We start from the raw sequence: 19,879 nt of genomic DNA, 5'->3' as shown, positions 1-19,879 counted from the left end.
CAAAAAATTTCACATGAATACTTCCATGATCAACAATATCAAGAACTGGGTTATCACCCAAATACACCTTACCACCATCAAAATTTTCATACATACTAAACCAATTTCTATTAGGAGTCATGTGGAAAGATGCACTTGAGTCTATTAACCATGTATTTTCACCTACACAAGTGGCCAAGACTATGATGAAAGCATCTCCATCTTCCTTTTCAAACTTAGAATTGTAATCTTACTTCTTCTTCTTTTTTTCTTTTCCTCTTTGCAATCCTTTTAGAAGTGTTTGGGTTTGCCACAGTTCCAATAGATTACCTTGGACTTATCAAGAGATTTTGATCTCCCTTTATTCTTGAACTTAGAATGGCCATGTTACTTTTTTTCTTGCCTCTTTCTTTTGGTCTTCCTTGAACACTCAAAGCCTCTTTGGCATTCAAAGAGACCTTCCTTCTCATCTCCTCAAAAAATAGAGAACCAACAATGTCCTCCATCTTCAAGACAATTAAAGTGCTCCCTATGGCCATAACTAGGTTGTCCCATGAGTCTAGCAATGGACATAGCAAGATTTGGCACCTTTTTTCTTCATCCATTGGCACCTCAATAGGGTTCAACTAAGTCGCCAACATATTAAAACTTTCTAGATGCTCAAAAATTTGTCAACTTTCTTCCATTCTCAAGAAATACAACTTCTTCTTCAAGAAAATCTTGTTTACAAGTGATTTCTCTTGATAGATCTCATTTAACTTCTTCCAAAGCTTCTTCGTAGTAGGTTCTTCATGTACATTAATCAGAATTGAGTTTGCAAGACACAATCTAATGAGACATTTAGCTTTTCTATGTGTCACATTATACTGTATGGCTAAAGTCAGATCTATGGGCCTTAACTTCTTCACATCCATCGCATCTCATAGATCCTGATCAATATATAGATCTTCCATCTTCAGCTTCCACATCTCAAAGTTTGTGTTAGAAAAATTTTCAACATCAATTCTCCTTGACATGCTTGCCATCTTTGCAATCTTGCAGCATAGAAATGAAATACTTTGCACAATCTCCTACTCAAACTTTGATTAGCTCAAAAAACCATATACCCAACAAATAGAACCAAAACTGACCAAACTATGATACCACTTGTAAGGAAGAAAAGGTGTGTGGAAATGCTTCCTACACTAGTCTTGAGAGGATGGTTATGCAAATTTCAACTAAGTATTGTAGAAATCTCAAGAAATGCATAATAAAGTATAATTAAAATAACAATGAACACATAACATAGTGATTACCATGGGGAAACCCTTTCGGGAGAAAAACCCCAACCTCCAAAACCTACACAATGTATTATCAAACCAAGATGACTACAATACACTTGCAATGCAAGTTCTTATAGGAGTGCATAACCACAACTCAAACTCAAAGAGATTCCTTCTAGCACCACTCTTGCAAAAAATCAATTAAACAAACACCTCCCCATGCCCTCCTTTTATAGTGATTTTACAACTTGGAAGCTACTTGTGGTTTTACAAAACCATGGTCAAAACTACGATGCCACATGTTAACCATTTTGACATTTACATTTCTAAGATGGAAAAACAACCATGTTAAAATAGTAATCCTGTCCATAATTTTGTCTCTTAGTTTAGACCCCCATAAAAGTCATAAAACAAGCTAACTATGCTCTAAATATGGCCCTCCTATATCCTACTATGGACAAGGCAGCTTTTGGTATTTTATATACCCTTTTCCAAGATATAAACAAGTGGAAAACTTCCACAAACAAATTTTGGAATTTTCAAAAAAAAGATTGCAAGGTTGAGACACATGTTCTCAACACCAGTGGTCCACATTCACTCCCAATTATACCTCACAACCACAATTTCCCAAAAACAGACAACAAAGAGTTGATAAACATGATAAGGGTTTTCATTCATGCACAAGTTTAAAATAGACATTAGGCACATGATCAAAAAGCAGCATAATAGGGTAACTTTTTTCTCCTAAATGGAAATTGGTCTACCATGTTCTGTTTTGTTCTTTGGCATACCACTATTCTTTTGTATTTTTTTGGTTTCACTTTTTTTCTCTTTAACAAAGGCATACCATTTCAAACCAAACACCATAGCAATGAAAAAATGAACAAATTTCATCAAAAGAATTTCAATCTACCAACCTTTAAACACATTTGTTTTAAAGACTATAGATTCACTAATATAATATTGTTAAGAATGGTGCAGATAGGTCCTATATAAGCTCTTAAAAATTAATTATTAGTTCATTGAATTACATAAATTGAAAGTGAATTACTATATAATTATATTGATCATACCCTACCCAATACAACCAAAATTTTAAAATTAAGATAAAAACTAGAAAGGTATGTTCTTTCTGGACCAATATGAAATGGACTGTGAAAGAATCTACAAAATTGTGTTCCCATAATTGTTTCTTGCATGGTTAGAATTTTACATCATATGTTTTTTAATTAATTTTTATTAGTTTTTTTCTTGGTATATTTTTGGCTACTCCTATTTTCAAATAGAGAGTTTAGAGTTGTTTTCTATTTGAAATAAAAAATAATCCTTTTTAAAAAAAATTAGAAAATGTTGAGAAAAGCTTGCTAATATAATATTCTCAAGAATGGTGCAAATAGGTCCTATATAAGCTCTTAAACATTAATTATTAGTTCATTGAATGAAATGAAACAAAATTAAAATTCTATATTTGATCATACTTGCCCAATACAACTAAAATTTTTAACTTAAGATAAAAGAGAGAAAGGTATGTTCTTTCTGGACCAATATGAAATGGATTTTGAAGCGATCTAGAAAAACATGTTCACAAAATTTTTTCTTAGGTGTTTCTTACAAGGTTAGAATTTTACATCATATGTTTTTAAATTATTTTATCTTTTTTTTTTTTTCTTGGTATTTTTTTGGTTGCTCCTATTTTCAAATAGAGAGTTTAGGGTTGTTTTCTACTTGAAATAAAAAATTGTCTTTATTTGAAGGAGAAAATTTTGAGTAATGCTTGTAATAGAATAAGTGTACTAACATAGATATTTAATTACTTAAAGCTTTGTGCTTTATTAAAACTTGTTAAATACCTTTGAATTGATTAGCAAAGGAGATTCATTCTTTTAATACTTCTTGCTACTATTAGAAGTATGCAATAATGTTAATTGACTTTTATGCATTCAGTATTACATTATTTTTGAAAATTTTAGTTATTATTGGGTTACCCAATATTCATGTTTAAATTATTATTCAACATCCCATGGTATGAATGAATATCAAAACTAAATATTGGAGCTACTACTATATTTTGATAATTAATTATTATCTTGATATCATCATTTATATAACAAAAAATATTGTGGCTTAAAAGAACTAGTGCTAAAAAACAAGTCACAACTCACAGGTCACTTTAGTATTAGTTTATCTGTCCTTGCTAGTATTTAGTGATGTGACTTGTGACACTCAAATTTCTAGCCTCTACCATTTTTCCCTTTCTTACATTTCAAACTAACAATTCACTCAAGATATTGTGGGGGTTAAGAGTCTAGGAGGTCCAAGTAAGAGAACAAGGAAGAGTATGAAGAAAAAAGTTGTTGAGGCTCCTAAGGTTCCTAGGTTTGCAACAAAAGACATCATCCAGAGCACTACGAAGGTAGGCAAGGAGTTAGCAAAGGTCATCAAAGAGCTTCTTTAGTTGCTGGTTGGGTTTGCTGGAGTGTTGGTTTCTAGTCCATGGTTGTTTTTTGGTTCTATTTATTTTGTTGTTTCCAACTTTTTGTATTAATCTCTAGGTTCCAGTTCCTTGTAAAACCTGGGTTTGTTTTTGTTTGTTTACTCTAATGGTTTCAGGTCCTTGGAAAACTTGGTCTTTTGATGTTTTGTTGTGAACTTCAGGTTTCAGGTCCTTGTAAAACCTGATGATGCTTCATGTTTATCTTTAGGTTTTGTAAAGGGTTTCAGGTCCCTTCAAAACCTATTTTTGCATTAATCTAAAAAAATTCACTCAAGATGTCATACAATTAAATACAGTACTTCAGTAATAGATTTCAAGTTCCTCCTTAAAAATTGTTATTCTATACATGACTTGCTTCCACAATTCCACATATTTTATAATGCCAATTTTATATGTTCCCTATATATATATACATGTATATATACATATATATATATATATATATATATATATAATATTTTTAAATAAAAGACCTATCAGCATACCCCTTGCACCTCCTTTGGGTGCAAGTGCTAGTAGTAGTATTCTTGTGTCCTCTAACAATAGTTTATTAAAATAATATCATATTATAAACTAAGTCACCACACCTTGTTTAAATACAACTACTAATTAAGTCAATAGGCTTCTCCTATGGAGTGAACACTCCAAAATATTTTCTCATGCACAATCAGTTGTCTCACAAAAAAATTACAAATTGTATTTTTATGTCATCACATTGTTCTACTAATGTCTTGCTGGCATATTCAATTTGAATTCTAGACAAGTAGTCATAAAAACTAGTGACAACAGAAGTAGTCATGGACTTGTTATCATATTCAATTCGAATTCTAAGAGAAGTAGTCATGAAAATTAGTGGTGACAAGTAATAGTAACTAACTATATGTCATCTTAATGAATCGATCCATGATTTGATGCCTTTGCATTTAGATAACCATTTTCATTGCATAGTGAATCTTTATATACTCATCACTTTCTATTCATATTTCAGCTCTTCTTACTTGGTTTTAGATTTGAAACACACCACACATGTTGTAGGCTTCCTCATGATGATCAAAAGACTAGGACATAGCTTTTCACTGTCATTTCATTTCTTTAGCATAAAATCACGTAGCTTTTCAGTGACATCCCATTTTTTGATACACTTAGAGTTTTATGGGCAATTAACCCAATATTAATATCTAACATATCCAATAAGGCTTAGAAGGTGAGCTTGTATTATGAATGTCCATTGATTTACCAATTTAGTTCTTTCCATTCAACAATAGTATATGCAAAATTCTTATTAAAAAGTATTATAGTAGACATCTCTAGTTTTTTAATAGAATTAATTTTAGCAAGAAATTTAGTTTTGCATGTATCTAGTTTTTTTTATGTGGATACAAGTTTTATTCTAGTAAGATCTAGAGTCATATTTACTTAATATTAATTTCCTAAGTAAATTAACATAATCAAAAATATAATGTATGTAATATCTTATTATTTAAACCCAATGACATGCAAATGCTTATACTTTCTTTGTTCAAGATTCATCTTAATTTCCATCCATAGTTGTTCTTTTGTTTCTTTATTAGTGTCTCATATATATCAATTGGGAAATCATTTTATAATTTGTTTAAATTAATTGAAATGGTATAAATCACTATTCCACAATATCTCTTATCGTTTAAATATTGCTTTCACAACTACAACCTATCGGCATACCCCTTGCACCTTTTCTGGTGCAACTGCTAGTTACAATAAATGAAACTCTTGGAACCTCTTACAATACATGCTTGAGGCTGATGGATGGAAAGGACCTATGACACCTCTTCTTGAAATGCCAAATACCAAGGAATATCAATAGCTGGGAACTCTTCTCAACACTTTCCACTTTTTTGAGTCAAAATTCATGGACCATTTGTGAACTAGCAACAACATACATGTCTAGATTGTGGGTCGTGTCCTCCCTAATGCTTCCAATGGAGCCCATGGTTGCTACATTGATTCTCTCATCAATGGTTTGTGTGTCACATGGCTCAACTCGTGTCCTCCCTCATCAGTTCTTTACATTTCCTTTGGCACCATGGTCAGAACCTCCCACCATCAAATGGAGACTTTGTGTAAGAACCATGTCCTAATCAAAGATGTCACATTACATAAGAATGAAAAAAATAAAAAAAAGAAACCAATCACAACCAAAGTTGAAATTTCAAGATCTTATTCATTATCCATTAACTAATAAGATAAATATGATTAGTTTATCAACAAATTTAGCATAACACTAAGGTGTTGATATATATTGCATGACCACTATATTGTATGAACTATGGTATTGAATTACAATGCATGCCCATCTTATACATAAGGAAAAGTACATCTCAATCTTTTAGGATTACATTACTCAATAATCACAGATTTATCAATTGAATGTTACCATGCATCATCACTAAGATGAAAAGTACAAGACCATCAGAAAGGTTACTAAAACGTGTCTTGTGTCCTTCAATGTATTTAGTCTCCAAAGTCATTAGACGTCATCCATCTACTATCTAAGAAGAGAGTGTGGCCCAATCGCTTTTACCTCACCAACCATAGAGTGTTTACTCCCATGCGATTGAAGAATTCCCAGACCCTAGCACGAGAACCCTAGCTTCTCAGAACAAAATGGATTAGATGGAACTGGTGCAGCCGTGAAACATACTACATGTAACCATATGCCTATTATCCTAATCACAAAATATAGTAGGGAAAACAAAAGAACACTATACATCTACACATACGTAATGAAAGAAAAACTATAACACATCTACCCACATGTACATTTCTTTTAAATAAATCATATCTACACATATGCAGGAAAAAATGAGCATAGTCACACACATACTACATGTCAAAATAACATACTTAAATGCAATACAAAATAGCCTGGCCAAGCACAAAATTTGTTAGCATTACCAAAAAGAAAGACAAAACATAATGAATCTTACTTTTCAAAATCTAATAGGTTGAGAGAAGTAAAAACCTAATGCATCCATCTCCACCCTCTATTTTGCCATATTTCACCCTTCCATAAAAAATATAAACATCAAATACTAGGACTAGTCATTAAGAATTTATAGCTAACACTGTCATTTAGTACTCATCAACCTCATTTGTTTTTAATAAGTTTTAGTATTTCCTAATTTAGGAGGCAATATCACTTAAATCAATACATAGACCAATAAACATTACCCATAATACAGAGTATTGGATCCTTTTAACAATAGTAAGGAAACTAAAAGTTGCCTACTATAATATTTAGTTTTCTTTGTACAAATTCTCCCCATCTCTTACAAATTCTCCCCATGTCAATGATATTCCTATGGGTGATTATTGTAGAAATATGATCAGATCATTATCATGATTATATGTTACATTCATGACTATGTTTGTCATAGATGTCAACATAGCAGTTTTCTATGGTATATGACAAAAGATTAGTGGAAAGATCAAGTTGGTACAGATAGATCATTGAATACATTTAGTAGTGAGGTTAAAGAGAGATACTACTAAATGTCTAGTATATGCAGCTAACCTTGGAAGCATAAGATATTAAGTTTGGAAGAGGTTATGCAAGTTTTGGTAAAGGCTATTCTGAGATAGAGTTTACAGAGGCATGTTCTAGTAAACTTGTTATATCTCTTAGCAAATTTGTTATTCTAAGAATTTGAAGTTAAAGATGTGAAGAAGAATGTTGTTGATAACATGGTTAAGTTCACTCATAATAATGATATGTGTACAGAAAGATGTTCATGTTGCGAGGAGAAAGATTAATGTGATCACTAAGTGTAATGTGTTCTTAATGTGGTCCTATAATAATTGATTGAGATGGTGTAACAACCAACTAAGGGAATTGTTTCACGGATTAGATACAAAGGAAGGACATTTTCCTTTATCATAAGTGTGGCTATATGGAAGAGAAGTAATTGTAAGTAGCACAAAGAGTGAAATGCAAACTTGAGTAGAGTAGAGCAGAAGGGAAGGAAACTTCATTACCAAGGTTTTATTGAGTGATCTAAAGTTGGATACTTGCATCCAAGGTTCATGAACTAGTTTACAAGGTCTAGCAGTGATTGGTCCAGTTGAAAACATAGAGGAAAGAAGTTTGAAGTAAAATCATACAATTATTCTATAAGGAATAATTGAGAGATTAGTTGGATAGTGAGTTCTATGGTCTTACCCCAAAATTTGTTTGGACAATGGGCCCTTCTATCTTCTACAACTCCTAACAAGGTTGGAATCTTCTAACGAAGATTCAAAATCTCCTAACAAGGACTCATATGTACTACATGTTGTAATAGACTCCTAATAGGTTCCATCCTCTAACAAGGAATATTTATATTATTACATCATCTTATGGGCATCATTCCCACCAGGGTTTTCCCTCTCATCAAGGGTTGCCCTAATTAACATATCTAGTGCAATTGTCTGTGTGCATCTTGTTATGGTTGTTGTTTACTTTGATTGAATGGATAAGATTATTTAAGGTTGATAAATGTTTTAATTATAGGATAACTAATTCAATGCCCCCCCCCCCCCCCCCCAACTCAGTTATCTTGGGGGACAATTATTTCTAACTATTGGTATCAAAGCTTTAGGTCCTTGAAGATAAAGTTTAACAACTCTAGGAGATCCATGGAAAGCATGTTCATGAAAGATAGTCCAAAGTTTTATGGAACAAATAATCACAATTGGAAGGAAAAGATGAAGACACATCTATTCTGTATGGGTCCAAGATATTGGATCTTGACAAAATAATCAAAGATAGTCATTGATGAAAAAGATTTGGAAACTTTTACTGAGGAAGAAAGAGATCTTTTTATGTGCAACATGAGAGCTGGAGAAGAACTATTGATTAAAATTCCTAAAATTGAATACAATCAGGTCAAGTTACTTGTTGCTTCACATTTGATTTGGAAAGCTTTGGAAACTAGGTTTGAAGGTGATGAACATTCTAAGAAATTGAGGCTACAAAGTTGGATTTGTGCATTTCAAGATGCTAAAATGATGGAAGGTGAATCAGTAAGAACATATGTAGATAGAATATCAGAAATTATTGCATATATTAAATCTCAAGGAGGAACCAAAGAAGATGATGAGATTATATGGAAGATATTGAAGAGCTTAACACCACCATTTAAGTCAGTAGCTCAAATGATACAGTTGTTGATATCTTGTACCAAAGATTTCACAAAGGAGACATTACTTAGAAGACTTGAAGTAGTTGAGAATGAGCTTAGATAGTCTGAAGAGTTGAGAAAAATAGAAACAACTTCCAGTGCATTAAATATTTGACCTAGTTTATCAAGGAGCACAAGTGCTAGAGAAGACTTTTCTAGTAGCAGCAGATCTGATGAGGATAGAAAGATTAAAGAAGAAGTAGCCTTTCTAGTAAGAAGAGAAAAATATGCTAAGAAAATATTTAAATGTTGGACTTGTAATGAATTTGGTCATTATGCATCTAAGTGTCCTAAAAGAGAGAAATAGTATAGAGGAAATTTCAAACCTAGAAGAGATAGAGAATGTTTGTATGCGAATGAAGAAGATGATTCTACTAAACAAGTAGTAAGTGCTAGTGATAATAAAATTGGAGTTGTAGCTATTAAAGAAGAAAGTCCAAAGAAAGTAGTTGTGGTGTCACAAGTTGAAAAAGAAATCTAATTGGATAATTGATAGTGGTTGTTCACAATATAAGACTAGTGATATGAACAAGTTTTTTGAATTCAAAAGTTAGGATGGAGACATTATCAGAGTTGGAAATAATGCAACATGCCAAGTTAAAGGTATTGGATCTATAACTCTTGATGGTAAAACTAACACTGACGATGTAATTAGACAACTAGTGGATAAAGGTTATCGGTTGCAGTTCACTAGAAAAGACATGCATGATCAGAGACAAACATGGAAACGTAATTAGAACAGGAACCAGATCTAGAGGTAATATATTTCAATTGAATCCTATTGAAATGAAATGTTTGGTTGCAAAGGTAGATCACACTTGGTTATGGCATAAGAGATTTTTTCATATAAACTTTGACAATATTGTAAAGACCAGTAGTATGTTTGTAGTTAAAGATTTTCCTAAGATTGTCAAACCTACTAACATAATTTGCAAGGAGTGTGTTTTGACAAAGCATAATAGAACTTTTCCCTGCAGGAAGTTTATTGCTACAGCAAAATTGGAGATTTTATAGACCAATCTCAGTGGTCCTATGAAGACTAAAGGTTCTATGGTGAAAGTTATTTGATAAATTTAGTTGATGACTTTTCTAGAATGATGTAGGTTGCATTTCTTAAAGAAAAATCTAAGGCATTTGATAAGTTCAGAAATTCAAGAATAGAGTTAAGAATGAATTAGGCATGAAGATTAAATGTTTAAGATCATATAGAGGATGAGAGTTTAATTCAAATGAGTTTAACATCTTTTGTGAAGCTAATGGAATCAAAAGACATTTATGAGCTTTGAGAACCCCTAAACAAAATGGTATAGCTCAAAAAGAAGAAATGGATCAATAACATAAGCAACAAGAGCTATGTTAGCTAAGAATGACGTATCAAAGATGTTTTGGAGAGAAGCTATGAATACAATAGTCTACACTATGAATAGAGTATAGGTCAAGAAAGACACAAACAAGGCACTTTATGAACTATGGTTTGGTCACTGACCTACAGTTAAGTATTTTAGAATTTTTGGCAGTAAGTGTTATCAAAAGAGATGATGATATTGGTAGGTTTGATGCTAGAAGTGATGACGGTATGTTTCTTGGTTATTAATTGAAAAGAAAGTCTTGTAGATGTTATAATCTGAGAACTAAGACTATTATGGAAAGTGCAAATGTAAGAGTTCATGAGAAATTCAAGATACAAGAAAGAATAGTTGATTACAATTTACATGATGATGTTTTTATTAAACGAAGGAATGATTAAGTATTCCTTGAGACTAAAAATGATTTATAGAATGAAGGAGAGAGAACGTAGGAACAAAGTTTAGAAAACTTAAATAGAGCCAAGAGTTGAGATAACAACTCCTACTTTAGGTAAGAATATGACAAAGAATCATCCACCTAAGAAAATCATCAGAAGTAAAGATAAAAGTGTGATGACAAGAAGTAGAATCAATGAAGAACTATGTTTTATATCTCAAGTTGAACCTAAGAATGCAGATGAAGCATGCAAAGATGACCATAAGAAGCAATCTATGAAAGAGGAATTGGATCAGATATTAAAGAATAAGACATAGAAATTGGTCCCTAGATCAACAAACAAGAATGTGATAGGAACTAAATGGGTATTCAAAAAAAAGATGAATGAAAAAGGTGAAGTTGTAAGGAACATGGCAAGATTGGTATGCAAAGGTTACTTACAGTGAGAAGGAATAGACTATGATGAGACCTATGCTCCTATGGATAGAATAGAAGAAGTAAGGTTATTCTTAGCATATGTAGCATATAAGAAATTCAAAGTATATCAAATGGATGTGAAGTTAGCATTTCTAAATGGAGAAGTTGAAGAAGAGGTATAGATAGAACAACCTAAATGTTGTCCTTTGACAGATGACAATGACATAGTATGTAGACTAAAGAAAGCATTGTATGGCTTCAACAAAGCACCTAGAACCTAGTATGCAAGGTTGGACAAGAATTTGACAAAGCTTGGATATAGCAAAGGTATGGTAGATAGAAATATCTATTAGAAAGAAATTGATGATGGATTGATGATCTTGGCAATATTTGTTGATGATATCATATCTAGAGGAAATGATGATGAAAGTGACAAGTTTGTAGAAGAAATGAAGAAAGAATTTGAAATGAGTATGATGGGGAAATGAAATATTTTCTAGGATTACAAATTATATAGGATAAAGAAGGAAACTCTATTTCTCAGACTAAGTATTTGAAAGATTTATTGAAAAGGTTTGGTTTGAAAACATGTAAACCCATTGGAACACCTATGGTAACTAGACACAAGTTATCTACAAGGGATGACACACCTACTATTGAGTAGAAGAAGTACAAATCTATGATCGTAGGATTGCAATATCTGACTCACACAAGGCCAGATATAGCAAATGTAGTTGGAATTGTTACACGATTCCAAGTTGATCCCAGAGAAGCACATTATGTAGTAGTCAAAAGGATATTTAGATACCTGAAGGGAACATCAAAGTTTGGATTGTGGTATGTTAAGTCTAATGATTTTACTTTATGTGCTTATACTAATGCTAATTGGGTAGGCATTATGGATGATAGAAAGAGCACCAGTGGTGGAGCCTTCTTTCTTAGAAGACGATTGGTTTCTTGGCTAAGCAAGAAGTAGGGTTGTACCTCACAAAGTATAGCAAAAGAAAAATATGTTGCAACAAAATAAAATTGTAATCAAGTTGTTTGAATGAAGCAGATGCTGAAGGATATAAGGATAGAAATCAATGAACCTATTGTCATACATTTTGACAACACAAGCACAATAAATATGTCTAAGAATCCAGTGTTGCATTCTAAGACCAAGCACATTTCTATCAAGTATCACATGTTGAGAAAGAAATTTGTAGAAAAGGAAATTATATTGGAGTATGTGAGCACTAAAGAGAAGATTGCAAATATTTTCACTAAGCCTCTTCCCAAACAGACTTTTGAGTACTTGTGAGGTATGTTAGGGGTTATGCCCCTTCCTACATTAGAGTAAAAGATGCAAGAGTGCATTAGTCTAGTGTAACAGAGCACTATTATTTTTCTAGACTAAATGTTGATGCTTCCTATATGGGGGAGTATCTATGATGGATAGATTCATCTAGGACTCTTATTGGATGTTGTTTTTGAATAGTGTCTTTGGACACTTCAGGTGAGTAAGAATCAGTTGTTGCAGAGTTTGATGGTTGTTGAAACCTTTGACATTGATCTCAATGGGGGAGAAGTTTAGCATGAAAAACAATTTGAGTACACTAAAGGGAGAAGTACAGTATGGAAAATAGTTTGATGTAAAGGACATTGAGGTATATCAATCGGGGAGAATGATTGATGAAGAGGATTTGAAAAGCAAGGTTAATAGTCTTTTGCAGTTGGTATTCTTGGAACTAGATGTTTTTTTATCTATGTTGTCATCAATGCCAAAGGGGGAGATTGTTGGAAGCATGAATGTCAATGATATTCCTATGGGAGAGTATTGTATAGTTATGATACAATCATTATCATGATGATATGTTACATTCATGACTGTATTTGGCATTGATGTCCACATAGAAATTTTTTGTGGTATCTAATAGAAGAACAATGGAAAGATCAAGTTCCCATAGACAAATCATTGAGTACATTCAATAGTGAGGTTAAAGAGAGATGCTACTAAGTGTCTAGTATATGTAGCTAACCTCAAAAGCATTAGATATTAAGTCTAGAAGAAGTTATGCAAGTTTTGGTAAAGATTGTTCTGAGATAGAGTTTACTGAGGCATGTTCTAGTAAACTTGTTATATCTCTTAGCATAGTTGTTATTTTGAGAAGACAAAGTTAAAGGTGTGAAGAAGACATGTTTTTGATAGTGTGGTTAAGTTTTCTCACCATAATGATACATATAGGGAAAGATATTCAAGCTATAAGGTGAAAGACTAATGTTATCACTAAGTCTAATGTGTTATTAATGTGCTCCTATAATAATTAATTAAGAAGGTAACCGTTAGCTCAAGGAATTTTTTTATAGATTTGATATAAAGGAAGGACATTTTCCTTTATCATAAGTGTGGCTATATGGAAGAGAAGTAATTATAAGTAGTACAAAGAGCAGAATGCAAAGTTGAGAAGAGTATAGTAGAAGTGAAGGAAACTTCATTGCTAAGGTTTTATTGAGTGATCTAAAGTTGGATACTTGGATTCGAGGTGTGTGACATGGTCTAAAAGGTTTGATAGTGATTGGTCTAATTGATAGGATAGAGGAAAGAAGTTTGAAGCACAATACATACAATTATTCTGCAAGGAATAGTTGAGAGATTAGTTGGATAATAAGTTCAGTGGTCTTGTCCCAGAAGCTATTTAGACAATGGGTCCTTCTATCTTTTACAACTCCTAATAGGGTTGGAATCTTCTAACAAGGATCTAAAATCTCTTAACAAGGACTCATATGTACTAAATATTGTAATAGACTCCTAAAAAGGTCCATCCTCTAACAAGGAATATTTATATTAGTACATCATCTTATGAACATCATTCCCACCGTGGTTTTCCCTCTGATTAAGGGTTTCCCTAGTTAACATATCTAGTGTAATTGTCTATGTGCATCTTGTTATGGTTGTCTTTTACTTTGGTTGAATGGATAGGATTGTTTAAGGTTGATAAATGTTTTAATTATTGGATAACTGATTCACACCCCCCCCCCCCCCCCCCCCCAGTTATCTTGGTGGACTATTATTTCTAACATCACTATGGCAAGACTAAATGTTCTCATCAAGACCCTTGTAATACTAAAGTTTAGATACTTGAAACACAATATGTGTGACATAACTTAATCTAGTGGTAAAATAAAGATTCATTAAGGAATTCGATTGCAGCAATAGTATAAGAGTATGCAGATTTAACACAAAGAACAAGTCCATTTTCGTCATATCATTGTATGTGGAGTTTTTTTCTATAGTAGTGTCTTTCGAAGTTCTAGACAATACCAATCCAAGGTATTTTGAACATGTAGCAACATAAATTGTAAGCGTATAGCTATTACATTAATATAGCAATGTTAAATACATGGTTACTAACCACAAAAACAAAACAATACAAAGATTTCATGAAATTGGTATAACAACAATCCAATATAGCTCACATAATTTTCTTTCCTCAAATCCCCATAATAGGGGAAGAATAGAATACAATTTAAATATTTTCCTCATAAAATCTATGGAAGTATGTTTGATGTTTTAAAATAAACAACTAGGTTAGTCTTGTCAATAAAAATGTTTACTCACATTCCCATTCAAATGTCTAACAATTATATGGTAAGTGGACTTGAAAAGAGAAACCCATTGGAGTAGATGGTTGTGGATGCTTTAGATATCCTACAACTAGCCAAAAATGAAAGCCTAAGGGTAAAGAAGACTATATTTATTCTCAGTCACTAGTGAAAGAAGGCATAGCTCAAACTCGTTGCAACTCATATGCAATCAAGAAAGAAATACTGTATAAGAAAAATAGAAAATCTTTCCTAATTTGCGGCAGACCCAAACAAGGAAAACTCAATCAGAGGGTGCTACATTTTCCTTAGGTTTTAGCAGTCACCATTGTTGGTACTTGTTAAAGCTTTGAGTTAACTGGAATGGAGACCACGAGTTAGCTTCTCTTAACCATGCCCCTTCCTAGTGAACAACCTACATACAAGAATGATAATCCACAACTATGTTTCAAAATGAATATAATGTATTGAATGTTTAGTAGCATACCTATAGATCTGACATTACTATGTTGTTTGGTATTATTAAACAAATCTTTTACATTTGATATTTGTACAAGGATCCTCACAATGTATCTATTTTTACAATAGCTTGAATTTACACTCATGTAATTGAATAAAAAAATTGCATTGACCTCTCCAAAGTGAAATAACATAATGCTTAAAATCCTTGCAAAAACAACCGGGTGACAAATATATAGTTACAAAAATCAAAATCTTTAAAGTTTTCCACGCATTAAATAAGTAACATGTGATTAACTAGCACTCAAAGGGGAACTTGAAAAATATGTTGTCCATCGTGCTCAATCAAAACTTCCTTTGTCTACTTCCAAATATTTCTCCTATTGGCATCACCCCCAAAGTAAAAATAATTATTATTTTTATAATATTAGATATTTTTGTACCTGACACAATTGCATTATTCTTTCCTTTTCGCAAATATGTGCATAGTATTGTTAGTTATTCCCTCACATGTGTAAGATGCTTTAGATGTAAAAAGAGAAAATAAAGATATATTTTTCCACCTTTGTTTATAAAACACCTATCAATTAATGATGTGGTAAGTAAAATAATAATAGATTATCATAGTATAAAGGAATCTTTCATCAATAACCTTTCCATTATGTTTTAAACATTCACGAATCAAATTATCACAAAATAGAATGCAAAATTATTTAAGCATCTAATTCTTAAGTGGTGTGCGGGTGCAATTGTGAGATCCTTTTACTCATCCCCTTCTGAGAGGCTAACCCTCTTTACCTCATCCACACTCTCATCCCTTTGATCCTACAACCACTCAAACACTCATAACAAGCAATAAGTTAGTAATCCAGATAGCATATTTAAATACATCATTAAATATAATCATGAGTGGCATATATCACAACATCATATAAAATGAAATGTGACACCACATAACATCCATCTGTGCATCAATTAATCACTAATCCACCCTCTAAAGAGAAACTAAGTTACAAACTTAGGAAATCAAGTTAAATATTTCTTAATTTTGGTTCAAACAAAAGGGTTGACCAGTCTAACTTTGACTTGATCATCATATAAGCATCCAAATAAGAATTTTCAAGTATGTCGACAAGTGAGATGAAACATCCCTCCCCTCTAGGAAAAGGCATTCTCTCGATGTCAAATCACAACAAAAATAAGCATGCACACACATCCAAAATTGATATCTAGCTAAAATAAAACAAGCCATACAAAAATACGAGGAAAGGATTTCTATAAATCCTCCTCATCCTCCCAAGTGGAACTATATACACCAAATTGGTCCCATTGGACCTTATACTAGAGTACGTCCCTGTCTCGTACCTTGACGATATGTTGCTCAATGAATCGGGTGGGCTTAATTGCAATCACCTTGGATCATGTACCTTCAACACATGCTAGTCAAGCACATGAGATATCTTAGGATGATATGGCTTAAGAAGAGACACATTGAAAAAATTATGAATGTGGGTGAAAGAAGGTGGCAGAGCAAGCTAATAAGAAACTAGGTTGATAACTTCTAAAACCTCAAAAAGGCCAACAAATCTCAGTGCAAACTTTGAGCTCTTGCCAAAGGAGATTGAATTCTTATATGGTCTTACCCTTGGAAACATCTTATCCCCAGTCTAGAACTATCGAAACATGCATTTCTTGTTAACATAGCTCTTCTGACAATCTACTACTTCTTTTAGTCAATTGTGGATTAAGATCGCCTACTCTTCCATCTCTTTCAACATCTCAGGACTCACAATGATCCTATCCTCCACTCTATCCCAATTGATAGGAGTCTAACACTTGTATCCATAAATAGCCTCAAAAGAACTCATGCCCAAAGAAGAATGGTATAATTTTTTAAAGGAAAACTCCACCAATTGAAGATAATCCTCCCATTTGTACTATTGATCCACATAGTACATGTGCAACAAATCTTTGAGTGTCTGGTTCACCCTCGTAGTTCACATGTTAGTCTCAAGGTGGTAAGTTATGCTGAAGTTCAAGCATGTACCCAAAGTGGAGTTCAAGGTTTTCCAAAACCTTGAAGTCATTTAGGTATCCTTGTTAGAGATGATGGTTTCTAGAATACCATGCAATCAAAATATCTCTTGGACAAACTGGAGATCCATCCTTTAGACTACCAAGAATGAAATGGGTGTTAATTTGTCAAACACGTCTAAGATGAAATTATACTTGCATTGAGTCATGGGTAAATCCTATACAAAGTCCATGCTAATAACCTACCATTATGCTATGGAATCTCATGTGGCTACAAAAGTCATGCTAGATGTATATGCTCAACCTTGACATGCTGTCATTCCAAACATTGGGCAACATACTTTGTCACATTCGATTTGAGTCTTGGCCAAAAGTATAAAGGTCTAAAATCAGCCATCATCTTGTTTACCCCTGGGTTCCCTAAAAATGGAATGCAATGCATCTCTTCTAGAACCAATTTCTATTGGAAATACAAATGGGAAATGTATTCTTCTAAGAGGGGGGGTGGGTGTGTGTGTGAATCAAATATACTAATCTCTAACCAATAAATTTTTTAACTTTAAAACAATGCATGCATAAACATATTGAAACAATGCATGCATAAACATATTGAAACACAATGTATCCACATAAACACTTAACACTAGATATGATTACCCAAAAACCCTCCAATGAGAAGGTAAAAATGGGGTGGGGATGACACCCACAATTCTTCACTACTACAGTAATAAAGTTCACTTGTAAAGGTTACATAGTTTGACCATTCTCATGATCTGCCCTTTGAAAGGCATGCCCTATTAAGGGTTTACAAAGAATTGTTAGATTCAACCTTGTTAAAGGATTTTAACACCCTATTAAAAGTGTTCTTGGCTAAAGGACTTTAGAACACTCACTTGGAATGTCACCCTGTTAAAGAATTTCACAATGACTATTAAGTCAACCTTAATACAAAGGATTTCATCCTGCTGATACAGTTGTTAGAAAGTACAGTAGGATGTTTGATCTGACTACTTATAATCTAGCATTGCTGATTTTAGATCTCAATTTAGTCCATCTTGATCCTTTCTAATCTAATATGAAATTGATGTATCCTCGATCCTCTATTCTGCAAACTGATTCTGCAATTCTATCCTTCTAAGTCACCTTGAATTTATACTGATCAATTCACCCCTTTTAATTCCTTGAAATATTTGCTAGCATCACCTCCTCACATACATTTTCTAATGCTCTCTCTCATACTTTAATTATGGGGCTTCATCTCCCTTTAAAAATACTTTGGTGGTTTAGGGTTAGGTATGAATCTACGATTGAGATTCATTCATTTTTTCCTACTCAATTCCTTCCATTTTTCTGATTGGTTGCATGTTGATCACATAGGGAATCCAAATATATTTGATCTTATCTTCAAATCTTCAAGATCTATCCATTAGTTGGTGCAAAAATGATTTACATAGTTGTTTTTTCCATCACAAACAACTAGATCCATTCTGTGTTACTCAGCACTTGATAATACTGATGCTCGACACATAATATAATTCTATCTAACTTGGCACTTGAATTTTCTCTACATCTATTTTTCACTTAGCACTTGAATTGCTTGGCACTTACTATTTACTCAACACTTGATTTACTGAGCATCTATAAATATTATACTTGGCATATGTTACTAGCCGGGCATGAACTTAGTAAAAAGCTTAAGTGTGTTGACACTCAATTGTCAAAACCAATTTGAGATCAACAATTTTCACAACCCTTCATGGTTGTGAAAATATATCTTATTCTAGTACTCAAGTACACTATCATCATCAAAAGAGTAATTAACAAATCTTGAATCAAACGCATCGATGTCCAATACTGACTTCACCTATTTGTAATAGGTATCTCCAAGAAGGTATTGAAGAATATACTCTCTCATATGAGTTTGAGATGTAGTGATAGTGGTGATATGCCTTCTACAATTAAGTGCATATGCTACCCTTTTCTCTTTTCCTTTAATACACTCAATTCCAAAATTGTATTCACTAAGGAATTCAAGCCACTGCCTCTGCTTGGCATTCAGATTAGGTTGAATGAAAATATACCTCAACTCCATATGATCAGTTTTAAGCTCAAATGGCATCCCTAATAAGTAATGTCACCACATCTGCAATGCATGTATGATCATAGCTAGTTCTAAATCATGAGGAACATAGTTTAGTTCATGGAATTTGAGCTTCCTAGATTCATAGGCAACAACCTTACTATCTTACATTAATACACCCCCAAGCCCATCTCCTAAAGCATCTATTGTGACAAAAAAGTGTCCATTAGGATCTGGTATAATCAAGATCGAAGCGGTGGTAAGCCTTTGCTTAAGAAACTGAAGGGCTTTCTCATATGCTTTTGTCCACTCAAACCTTTTACCCTTTTGTTGGAGAGATGTGATTAGTACTACTATGCCAGAAAATCCCTCAACAAATTTCCTATAATACCTAGCAAGACCCATAAAAATCCTAACATCACTTATGTTCTACAGAGTTGGCAATTCAAGGATGGCTTTTATCTTTATAGATTCCATTGCTATGCCATCAACTGATAAAATATGCCCTAGGTAGTGGATCTCTTTCTAATAAAATGAACACTCAGAGATCTTCCCATACAATTTTCTCTCTCTCAAGTGCTCCAAGACTATATGCAAGTGTTCTTCATTCTTTTATAAATTCTTGGAG

Source organism: Cupressus sempervirens, chromosome 1, assembly GCF_028749045.1.
Source record: "Cupressus sempervirens isolate cs-2001-9-10 chromosome 1, ASM2874904v1, whole genome shotgun sequence".
NCBI lineage: Eukaryota > Viridiplantae > Streptophyta > Pinopsida > Cupressales > Cupressaceae > Cupressus > Cupressus sempervirens.
This window is presented reverse-complemented; position numbering follows the sequence as displayed.